This window comes from Pieris rapae, chromosome 2 (assembly GCF_905147795.1).
Source record: "Pieris rapae chromosome 2, ilPieRapa1.1, whole genome shotgun sequence".
NCBI classification, from domain to species: domain Eukaryota; kingdom Metazoa; phylum Arthropoda; class Insecta; order Lepidoptera; family Pieridae; genus Pieris; species Pieris rapae.
In genome coordinates, this window is record NC_059510.1 from 7,976,637 (window position 1) to 7,989,567 (window position 12,931).

General features: G+C 31.4%; 1 protein-coding gene across 3 annotated transcripts in view; it reads left to right on the forward strand.

Annotated features, from left to right (window-relative positions):
* Positions 1-12,931, forward strand: part of LOC111002879 (mushroom body large-type Kenyon cell-specific protein 1) — a 145,852-nt gene that overhangs the window by 76,675 nt on the left and 56,246 nt on the right. The window lies entirely within an intron of this gene.

Consider the following 12,931-nt stretch of genomic DNA (forward strand, 5'->3'; position numbering starts at 1 on the left):
GACTCTTACCCCATTTTAACATTCGCTGGAAAAGTAAAATTAAACGTCGTGATTCAACCTTAAAATGCCTTACAGCCAAAAAAGTCGACGGCGTGTGTCAGGCACAGCAGGCTTATCACCTACTTGCTCGTTAGATTGATCAATGATCATCAAATAGATACCAATATTATTTTAATTTAAGGGCAAATTTATTTAAAAAATTATATCATGTTTGCCTTAAACTTGCCATTTTATGAGCAAATTAATAATTAAACGATTTTGTACGGCTTAAACTGGGTGCTTGTAAATAGTGAGCTATTAAGAATAATCTAGAATCCTTTCTAGCCATAATCTATTAATACATTTGACCTTTGATCTATAAAATGGAGTTAGTTTTAGCTAGTTTATTTACATTCCGAAAGTTTCATTGCCAACGTTTATTAACATTGGCATTTGTGGCCGTGATGTAATTGAGATAATACATAATATTGCTTGTGCAAACTGCAAAGTACTATTTTAATACCTAATCACGAAAACTATTTAGCAGCAGCCATATAAACAAAAAAGCCTTCGTTGTTGACAGGTTCCGCACTGCAAGATTTGGTTCAACGTTGCTTATAAAAACAGCGAGTGGAACTACTTGCCCCCTTATCCAGTATGATATGGGTTGTTTCAAGCCTCCATTAGTTCACATCTAACTTTACATTGGGATAGTGACCAAACGTCTGTCCTCTATAAAAAAAGTGTAGCTCCATCGCATCAGTCATGCTCTCACGAAATCTATAAGCCCTTCAGACTCATTAAGCATACAATTTTACATGTCTTAATTACGCACAGCATTCAATTATATCGATAATTGACATTTCTATTTTTCATTGAGTATAGTACTTATATAACAAAAGCGTAAATAAAGGAGAAAAAATGTGTACAATACAATCCGACATTGTCCCGGACCTAACTCAACATTCGGCCACCCCAATTCTGCCCAGACCTACCCCAATCTCACGCACAATTGCTCCTGTGTGTGTAATACAAGAGTGTGCGTGCTCGAATTGAGACGTTCGATTTGACGTGTGTGCGTCGAACTTGTAAATTTCGAACGTTTTGTTTATACATTTTGATTTGTTTAATTCTTTTTGTTGGTTTTGTATGATGTAATTATTGCAGCTACGACCTTATTATATAAAAGGAGTTCCGTAACCAAATGTGGGGAGACGGATTCTTTATTCTGTCAACAGAGTTTTTATTTTCGACCCAAGCCTAATTTTACAAATAACCGCTCAACAAAGTATTTTTAATTTCAGATCTCAAATTGAATTATAGTTAAATATAGCTTGTAAAATTACATTTAAAATGAACCAGCACTTGTAAGATCTCGTACGATTGCTGCGGTATTATGTTTATTGCTAATATGCTAGTACTTCATGCCTTCATAAACAAATTCGTATTACATACATGTGGCTTGTAAATCTATAATCTGATTTAAATATACAGGATGTTTCGTGACAATCCTTCAAGTTATACATATTAAAGCTTACTATCTTGACGATATAGTTACAATTATAGGATAATCGGTATTTAAAAAAAAACTGCAAATTTAAATGAAATAAAATATTAATTAACTACTATAATATATATTATATATTATTATATTATATATTTATATTATATTTTATTATATAATAATATATACTACATAATATATAATATATAATTACATATATTTTGTGAAGGTTTGTAGGCATCATAGACAAGCTGAGTGGCGGATAGCGCCAAGCTATGGTTTGGTTGGTAGCCCTGAATAATCCGATTTAAATATATTGTCTTCAAACGACTTTATGAAAGCGTTCTTTGTGTTTGTGAGACGACCCATATAAGGTGTGTATGTGTGTGGCCCACAAATACAAAATATTCAATTGGTGTGCGTTTTGTGTGTGTGCGTGGCTTCTTCGCGCGGAATTCCAAGTTTGAAATTGGAATGAATGACGGGTGGGTCACTGACCTACGGCAATGCTTTTTCGATTACGCCTTTTCTTACTTATAGGTTTGGACTTAAGTATCAATGTCCCGTAGCTCGTGGATTTGAATAAAAAATAAGTATTCCATTTTTAAATCGCTTTCATAAAGGAACTAAAACAACAATGTAGAGAAAATATTTTAGTGTTTGTATTTTAAGTTTAATGTTAATGAATTATCGGTTACGGAAAAAAAATTTTTTTCCAGTAAAATGCCGATATAGACAAAACTTAATGATAGACTAGTTTAATGATAGGCTTTGATTCATTATTCTCAGGGTTTTAGATTTTTTTTGAACAAAAGTTTATTTGTCATTCGGAAAACATCGTGCATCGTTTTTCAAGTCTTCTTTTATATTGTATAAATTTTGCGAGAGACATTTGTTGGGAAGATGCTTTGTTTAAAAATGGATGAGAGAGAACGGTTTATTTTCCGTTTTTAAGCTTTAAGAGTTAATTCTATATTGTTGTTTAAGTTTCTTTCTTATAGTTAAATGTCTATGAAATATAATTTAGTTGTTTCTAAACACTAAAATCTCGATATGAGTTACCCAGAAATGTATGTACAAACATACATATATACACTTAGGAAACTTAGCAGACGCGATTTAACGCTTCTATTTCAAATGAATTAATGATTTTTATTAGTTTCCGTAGGTATAATTTTGACTGCATGACGTCATGGCATATTTGTATTAATATAAATAGTTTATACGTAACTGAGTTTTTATTTAGAAAAAATATTGCAACTAAATAAAGAAGATTTTTTTTTCTACGAAGTATAAGAAATATGTTAGTCAATTGACTTTCTACTGTATGTATTTATAACATCTAGGTAGGTACTTACAATTTTAATTTACTGTGGTTTTAATGGGTGTCTCATAAATAAACATTAGTACCCTTTCGATTTCTAATATTTTCTATTGGCCCCTAATTTGCTGCTCTCAAAGGGGCTTCCCCTAACTAGCTAAGTTTCGCCCTATGCCCCATGGGACATAAGGTGTTATATTGGAAATAGTTTTGATATTACATGCTGCAATTACTGTATGTAAATTCTGATTAATTGAAAGGAGAACTTCGTTAATTATTCTGTATATATTATTGTACATTTAATAAATAATTTTGAAATATGGATTTTTCATAATTATTTATTAAATTTAATAAAAAATGTTGAGTTAAAATTGGATTCTGTAAAAACCGATTTGTTAATTGTGTAATGAATGCTTATTATCTAAATTAAAAACGATTTTAAAAAACTCGTATGACAAAAAACCAAATTTGTATATACTAATTGTAATTTGTGTTAGATTTGCATTGAAATGTAAATAATACGGGCACTTGACGCATGAGTAAACTACAAAACCCCGGGTTCGTCTCCCTTGTAAAATAGACTAAAGCAAAAAGGCATCTAAAAATAGAAATAGATTTATACCTTTCCGAGTGAACCCCAAAACTAATCACCATTTCGGTCGCCCCTCATTTTGTTAATTAAAAAAACCTCCCGGAAAAACATTGTTTCCAAAAAAATACGACTTCCGGTAATTATTACAGAAAAAAATCAGATGGCTTCCTTTACCTTCCGGAGGCGGTTCCCCATCGTGCGAGCGAGACGGAGGGTGCGTGTGCCTAATGAGTGATGAGGACGGATAGAGGGCGATGACCTCTAAAACAAATCGTTGGTAGAGAGGGTTCGGTTTTGGTAGGGACAGCAAATTAATTATAGTCTTTTTGGTATCGATATCGATGCTGTCTGTCTTAATACAACGGAATTTTGTCAAGTTTTTGTGTTGGATTTAAAGAATTACACATTGATAAATTTAAAAAAAAGTCTTGGAACATGTTTATGGTTTGAACAAAACATTTTATCCTTGTGAAATTAAGCTAAAAATTATATATGTAGAATATACGAATCTTATTTTTATATATTATTAATAATGCCTTATTAATGATGTTAATTTTTCCTGTGGTTATTATAAATCACAACATATTATTGTAAAATAACACCATACTATGTTACGCATCATAGAGGAGGAGAAGCCCTAAATTAAAAAAAAACATTTTTCATAGTACAATTCCATAAAAGTAACCTTTTCTTCAGCCAGTAAATGTAATAAAAAAAAATATTACTTTGCTGACCCTACATGATCTAGGCGCACCCTAGGTTCGTTACAAACCTAGACAGGGACCTAGGCGAAAAATCGCAAGGGTCTATCGCGTAGATAAAGTATTTACATATGTGCGTAAGTGCGTGGGTGTGGGTGTAGAAATTTGCATGTGTGCCTAAGTGTCAATGTGTGCCGAAAAGATTTGAATTACGAACGTGCGTTTTTCTAGAACCCTTTTTTAATCGATACGCGTGACAAAATTTAAGCGTGCGTGATTGACAGCGCACAGATTATATCTGTTCTGTTTACGCGCGTTATTTGTGTCTTTATAGTATCTGGTTCAGCAAATCAGTTCATTATAGGGACATTCATTGTAGATTTACATTGGACAAGACCTGATTCTAACGTCCTCAATCTATTATATAAAAGTTACACTAAGAACATAATATCAGTGGCTTAGTGGCCGCAGCCTTCGTCCTTCAGATAGTAGGTTCACTCCGACTGTGTACATATAGGCTTTCTGTGTATGTTGCATTTAACATTTGTACGGTGATGCAGAGGTGAAGCGTAGGTACAGCTGATAGCTATGCCTATAAAAAACCAAATCATAAAACATATGTATTTAAGGCCCAGATCTAAAAAGCACTAATATTTTTTAATTGTTAATCCTCTTATAAAGGGGCTTACCCAAGGGTATTAATTAAATTACAATGCTGTAAAATTTTCGCAAGTTCAGTCCTTAAATATACACAGTCATTTTTTTTTTAAATATAAAATTATGTATATTACATTGATTAAAAGCAACAAATTTGTATGATTTGGTCCCCGTGGCATATACCTCACTGTATTGCAATACTTTGCTTCGTGGTCACCGTGACTATCACCAGCCATTAACTTAAATCTACTTACAATTAGGGCCTGTGTTAGCCCCACGGCCCAAGAGACTCTTCTCCAAAGGGAATAATCAAAGTTGAAGGAACGACTCTTTTTTATTTTTTCTTCGAAAACAAGCATTTTAGTATTGATGGACTGGGTGACCATGCAGCAAACATTAAGACTGATAAAATTTCATTTTAATGAACCTTAAAAATCAGTATGAGAATTTTAGAATTGCTATTTATTAAACTATGCATGTTGTAAAACTAAGTTTTAATGATAATGAATAGTAATGATGATTCATCATTAAATAACATCCTTAAACTAGTAAATAACTAGGAATGTACTAATGACTTGTTCCTAGAATTATTTGATGGAAAATTAACTTTTTGATTCATCCGCCTTTAATGATTTCCTTTAATGTTATTAATTTTCGTCTGCGGTTTTGTCTATTCAATCATTGTTTTTCCGAAGAATCTGAAATATACGGTTCAATACTATTATAACTGTTGTTAATTTTAAACCCCTATTTTGTTAGATTCTTTTATAATAGGTATACCTAGTATATTAATATCAAAGCATATGCAAGATTGACTGATAAAACTGATAGAATTGTATCGCAAGAATTTGACTCGTGACAGAATAACAATTAAACGCTAAGAAAAAAGTTATTGACGTTTTTTTTTTAATTATTACTGAAAATTAATATCAGTAATAACATGTAACTTTGGATGGCTTTTTTGTATACTAGGGGTCAAACTGGTGTTAAGTAAAACCGCCCATAGACATTCACATTGCCAGAGAGCTCGCAAGCGAGCTTTGCCTTGTAAGAATTTGTAGGGTATTTTCGAATAAGAAGAAGTCGAATTGACAATCAGTTGTGAAAGTGATACGGGTGGAAATTCGTATTCTGCCACGACGTCCGATGATGATAGTCAGGTCCAAACTTGCGTCTGCCTGTCAATATCTCTCGGCCTACACCCCTGTCTTCTTTGGCGATAAGTTGGGATGCCTACAGGTTCAAATTTAATGACGTGGAATAAGTGATACCTGTCTATCTTATGTTGCATAATAAACATATTTTATTCTTTATTTTAATAAATTAAGTGGGTAGAAAAAAAGAGTTGATGCAGCGAGTGGGTTGTATTAGTTTTTTACCGTCTTCAGTCCAGCCTAAATAATCCGAGTTTGTAAGAAATACGCTCGAAAATGCACAAAGCTCCTTTATCTTACAAAATTGGACTCCTTTGATACAGTTTTCGTCGCGGCACAAAAGAAAATTAAGACATTTTTACTAATTTCGCGTTTTGTGCGGCTACATAAGACTAGCCTTTTCATTATCCAACGTCTTACATTTAAAGGTTACATTTTTATTACAAACTTCACTGAACAGAGAGGAGACAAATCACAAAATTCTTTTGTGTCTGAGATTCTGTATTTTGGAGGAATCTCGCCGAATTCAGCGTTCATAATGCTCAGATTTGATTCTTGGAGATAAAATCTTTATACTTATTACAGTTTCATTACAATTTTATTATTAATTACTGCAAAAAAAATTGTATTATGAACACATGCTTAACCTATATTCCTATAAAACAAAGTTATTTAGTAAAAAAACCCAGATTGTAGTTTCACCATTTAGAACTCGAATATGGCTGGTTCGATTTTTTAACTATCATTATTACTATGTAGGTTTGGATATGATATTTGTGTGTAAATAAATATTTATTACAGTCAAGACACAAAAAAATCTCATTGTTCATACTACTACCACTTCATACTTTTAAAGCAACCGAACCACAATTAGAACCCTTATTTAGACCAATTTTATTAAATGTGCGAAATCTGCGCTGATCGGTTTCGTATCTTGCATTTAAATCGTTCCATTATACCCCGTCCCGTACCCGACTCTATAGAATTTGCATTGATTGCCTGTTTAGCGGTAACGTGTGGTAATGATTGTATTATTCTTTACATGTTTAACGCATATAGAGCTGCTTTTATTGATTTGTTATGAGGTTTCATTTGAAAGGCATTTTTTTTATACCCATAGATTTTGACAGACATTTTTCGAGGTAAATGTCGAGTAAAGTTATCAAAAGTGGCTCGTTTCTAAAATAATTAAACCTTACCTTACATTAAAATGGAAAATTTAAATTCAGCGCTTTAATGATTCCCATCACTTAGGTCGTAGGTTCCATCTCCGGCTGGACACCAATAAGCTTCTTAGACATTCGCTCGAACGGTGGAGGAAAACTTGATAAAGACCCAAAAAGTTGATGGAGTGTGTCGCTACAGGAGACTGATCACCTATGATTGCTATATTGACAAAATATGATCACGAAATACAGAATTCTGAAGCTCAGGGCAAAAAAGGTTGAAGCGTTGTATTGAAAAATTAAAAATATGTAAAATAAAAGTTCTGAGAAGCGAGCTTTGATTATTGTCAACCGCATTTCACATGTGGAAGTCATACTAAGCACAGTGTTAGCTCTGAAGATTGACGTTTAAATTATACCCAAAATAATAAACTATAGAATATACTGTAACGCCTTATAAACTACATTATATTCAAATTTTCTCGTCTACCCTAATTAAGCGCCACGCGGGAATCAAATCCAGGAACGTACTAAAGTATATAAAATAAATGAAATCTGTAAAGTTGAACAAATTAGTTTTGTGTCGGTTAATTCGAAAGCGCTAAAAAGCGAAGTGAGGAAACTTTGCTTTTTGCCCCAACATCGAGATATATAAAAATGTCTGAAGAAAATGAACTTTCTTAAAAACTAAAAGTCGGACCTACGAAATTACTTCCCGCGGACACTGCAATAAAACTCTTTGGGGATCATGTGGGGCTATGGCATCCGCGATTCAAATAATTAGTAATTTAATTGTGGTAAGTGAAAAAAGAACATAATTAATTAGTGTTTATTGGTTCCTATAAATTCAAATATAGAAAAATTAATTTTATCGATGTTCATTTTCTCAAACATATATGTAATTGATATGTATTTTATTAATTACATATTTTTTTCATATTCCTAACCTACATAATAATAATAAATAAAAAAATTAAACCAAATTAAAAAGTTTGGGCCCTGATGCAGTGTACCTTTAACGCGGGAAGCGTTTCCCCGCTGTATAGCGATACTTAGACGTTGAACGAGGAACACCAGCAAGGGTCACTGGAACTATGTACTTATAAAGTATGTAAAGTAATAAATACTCGAGCCGAATTTTGGTTCTAATTAACTTAATACAATCATAATCCAAAAATATCCAAGAACATTTACGTAAATTTGAAAGTCACAATACAAAATTATTTTACGATCTGACCTTAATTTTGTATCGCCATTTTTGGACAATTATTACTTTATTTATTAGTCGTAAGAAATATGATTTCTGTTAAATTTTAATCTTAATAATTTCTATTTACGGATCGATACAACTAATAAAAATAGTATTGTCATATTTCAACGATTTTTAGTCGAATAAATTTGTATTTTCTATAAATTATATACATTTAATTATTTGTTATTTTAATAAATGGTATTTAATTATTTCAAATTGATAATTGTTTATTCGATTTTTAGCTTAACGTGAAAATAACTTAATAAAAAGCCTAGTACTATGTTTTCCAAAAATAAGGAATAGTTTGTAATATCAACATTATATAAGCCTTATAAAAGATAATATTGATGCATTTTTTTATATAATGATATATAATTAGTGCTACACAAAACTTTTGTTAGCATTCAAGTTAATTCTAATTCGTGAAATATGAAACCGCTTTTTCCCTGGCCACACAGTATGAGGGTGGCAAGGAGTAGGTAGGCGAACGAGGGTCAGGCAGAGGTGGGGGAGGGGTGAAACGTAATTGGGACTTTTTCTTTGGACTTTAGCCTTTTGTTTTGCAAAGTGACTCCTTTCTTGTCTCGCTGGCAATCGATTGAGGAAAATGAACTTCTTTTCCACAAAATTGTACTTTTAATTAAACTTTTAATAGGACACGTGGGTAAAGGTGTCTTTTTCTACAAATTGACAAGAGATGGCGGTGTTCTAAAGGTTGTAATAATCGACAATACTCTATTTCTGGCTATTATAGATTATGCTTCAAATAGGGTCGGATATAAACGTTGTTATTACTTTAACATAACATAGTATATCGTAGTTCTAAACGCGATTTACATGTAACACGTGTTTACAAATTTAAAAAAAATATAATATGACAGTTTTTCACATATAAGTGTGTAGCTTTTTATTTTATATTCATATAATATATTTGTAACACATACGTTGATGAAATATTATTGTAAAATAAAACGTTTTCATGGATGTTTTAACACAATTAGGTGTATAACGTTTATTTAAATATAGGGCAAGTGTTGGCAACCATGTCATGGAAATCTTTCACCTATAAATCGGTGGCCTATTTTATATACCAACAATATTTTTTAACACTTAGATATATATAATATACATTTGTCCTAAAATAAAGACCATAGATAAAATTTCCCTACTGCTTCTATTAATGTTCTGTATACTGTGGTATTAAACAAAATAATATGTGAGCTTCATTAGGCATTATCATACAACATTAGACGTCGCTCATAAACCGGCTTATCAGTTATGATAACAGTCAAGTGCAGTTTTGTCTAAACCCAAAATGCACAAACACTCTTTGAAATTAAATGGTGAATATAATTTTATAGGGCGCGGGATAAAATTAAAAAAACAATGTTTTATTGCGATTCTATTAATAAGAGCAGTGTTGGCCTAGTGGTTTAAGCGGGCGACTATCATCCGTGAAGTCGTAAATTCGATACCCAGAGGAAAACATCGTGAGGAAACCGATTTGCCTTAGACCCAAGAGGTCGACGGCGTGCGTCAGGCACAGGCACTTGCCTTTATTACACATTTGAAACGAAGCGAATGAAACCGGAACATGAAACAGGTTTTTGATATCTATCATTTTTTTTCTTTGATTATTTTTATTTTGTATGGTTATGTGTGTTTTGTATGTAGGTTTTGTTTGTAATAAATGTTATGTTTATGTTTATTTCTAGAACTCTAAGGCCCAGACCTAAAGAAGGTTGTAGCGCTACAGATATATTTTTATTATTATTTCAACAAATTATATAACTTATTTCTTTAGATATTAAATTAGATTATTATTAATAAGCGTTTAATTAACGATACAAAATAAATATTGTATCGTTAACCAGTGAAACGCAGTTCCGTAAGCAGGTAATTGTCGCGACTATTAATAATGTTTTATTAATGGTATTGAAACTATATATTTACGACATGATTAATCGTAACGTGATTAACTTATTACTGTTATTGTATTAAAACCTTGTAAATTTGATACTTTCGTAGTATTTATGAATAATATAATACTAAATGTATTATATTATGTATGTAATACTATAGACAATGTGTTGAGAGAAAAAAACCTCCCAGTAATAATCTCCTTCGGTTTTTTGTCTATTAAACCACAGTTAATTATTATTAAATTATTTAACTATAAAAAAATATGCATTTCATAACAAATAAGTAGATAAACCTCTTTTCCGATAAATGAAAGATGGTTCAAGTTCTTTCCATTAATTGTGGCCTAAGCACGAATTTTTTTAATATCATAATATGAAACTTTGTAGCGCAAGGAATACTTGAAATCTAATAGTTGTAGGTAATAGTAAGTTTTAACCGACTTCAAAATAAGGAAGGAGAGGGTTATCGATTGGACTATTTAAAATGTATTTTCTATAGTTCCAATCTATTTATTCCTAAATACATGACAATTGTAGTAAACGAGAATTAAAAAAATACTTGTAATTTTCAATAATAATATAAATAATAATTTATTTTCAATAAATCAAGTATGTATGTTATTTTGGTATAGTAACTAAATAAGAATACATTATATAAATATCAATCGTTTATAAAAATTTATGTATTTGCAAGAAATTAATTTTAAAAAATGTCTGTCCCTAATAAAATAGATATATGGTCACTATCTCTCAGCGATAAAAAGCTTACATTTGTAGTGCATTGATAACGTTTGAGGTCGGTTTGCAAGGTTAAATAATTTCATCTATTTATTTAGTTTTCCTCTTTGACAGCACTTTTCTTAATACCTACAGTGTTTTTATTGCGAGCTGTTATGTACTGCTGGGTATGTCTAACCCGGCTATCGGAGTAGCAAAGAAATTATCATGTGTAAGTTAAGTGCCAATCTACCCTTGTAACTTTGGGCAATAGTCGCGGAAATAAAACCTTTTTTCTGAACATAAAAAAATAAAACAATGAAAAAAATTAGTGGAAAAGGATTGCATATAATTTAAATTAAGAACTCCTTCGTGTCATAGACTAAAATATAAATAGACACATCCCAAACTTGATAAATGTCATAATAAGAAATATATCTCTCAGACAGCTCTATAAACCCAATTAAATTCCACATGAGTGTCGTGTTTCTATTAGAAACGCGCACAATTCAGTAGAAAATAATTGGAGCGTGTACTGTCGCCAAACTAAGTGGCTTTGTGAAAGGTACCTACGCTCGCCACCAAACTGGTCATTTTGAACTTACGGTTAAAATAATTACAGCGAATTAAAACGATTCTAACGTTTGTTTAATATATGGCCGTGACTGTGTGAAATTAAATGAAGAACCTTTAAATTTATTTTTGTTATCAAAGCTCCTGTAAATGGCTTTCTTGAAAATAGAAAGTTATTTAAAATAACTTTCTATTTCCTATTAGATGAATTTTAGAACTTTTGCAGAAAAATCAAACACGTGCCCTTCAAGCAGTAAATTATTGTGAGAATAACACAGCATTCGAATGATCGGCGCAACTATTTGCTAACCTCTACCTAAAACACTGTGCCAATTCCTTAGAAGCCTTCGAACAACTAGCAATGACCTACTCACGAGTAGAGCTCAAGTTATACTGGTCATTCATCTAGCTTATAATGTTTAAGTAATTACATACATTTTATATGCATTCGATTAATTTTAAGTTACACTGAATTTATTATTATGGTTTAATACGTCTTAAATATCGGTGATATTAATGTTTTTTTAAATAATTGAAAAATCTATCTTACAATATTCTATGTGATATGTTAAGTGCATATGAATGAATTATTTAACTTCAAACTGAAGGATTTTGTAATAAATAATTAGATAATATAAAATATTGCAAACGATATTTGCAAAAAAAACTGAAGCGATCTGAAAAGGGCATCTGCAATGTTAAGTTTTTTGTGACAAAATTGTCCATCCAAAATTAATTTTACAGTGACAGCGCCGTAAATACATTATCTTCTTTCAACGCCATCTAGTGAGCAGAAGCGGAATTAGTGCTCACGCTCATGGTAATTAGCGTGGTGTGTTAGTGTAACGGTTCATTGGTTCAAATCCCGACGCGAGCAGGCGTGGTTAATTGAAACATGTTTGATCATTGCGTTCAAGCTAGGTTGATTACAAGAGAATTTTGCTCAGTCATGGCTTAAATCGTGTTAAAACGATTATCACTGTAGGGTTTATTGTTTTTTATCTATCTAATGACGTTTAGCGCGTCTGTATTTTTTTACTCTGTGGCGTTTGCTTTTTAATTTATTATAATCTGTGTCTAAGCGCGGGAAATCTTTGACACGTTTATCTTGTAGGTTGAATGACAGTGACAATATCGCGCAACGTCATACGAAACTTTCAAATTAACGTATTTAAAAAATCATATAACTTTTTAAACTATAAACTAGAAATTATGGGCAAATGTTTAATTAATTTGTTAATATTTAATACCGACTATGCTTTGAAATATTAAAATTTCCTTCTGAAAATTTAGTATGTTTAAACTTAATTGGATAAAATAAAAATAAACAAAAAACAAGCGGGTTATTATATTGTTTCTATCTTATTTCATTATACTCTTGTTTAGAAATTTG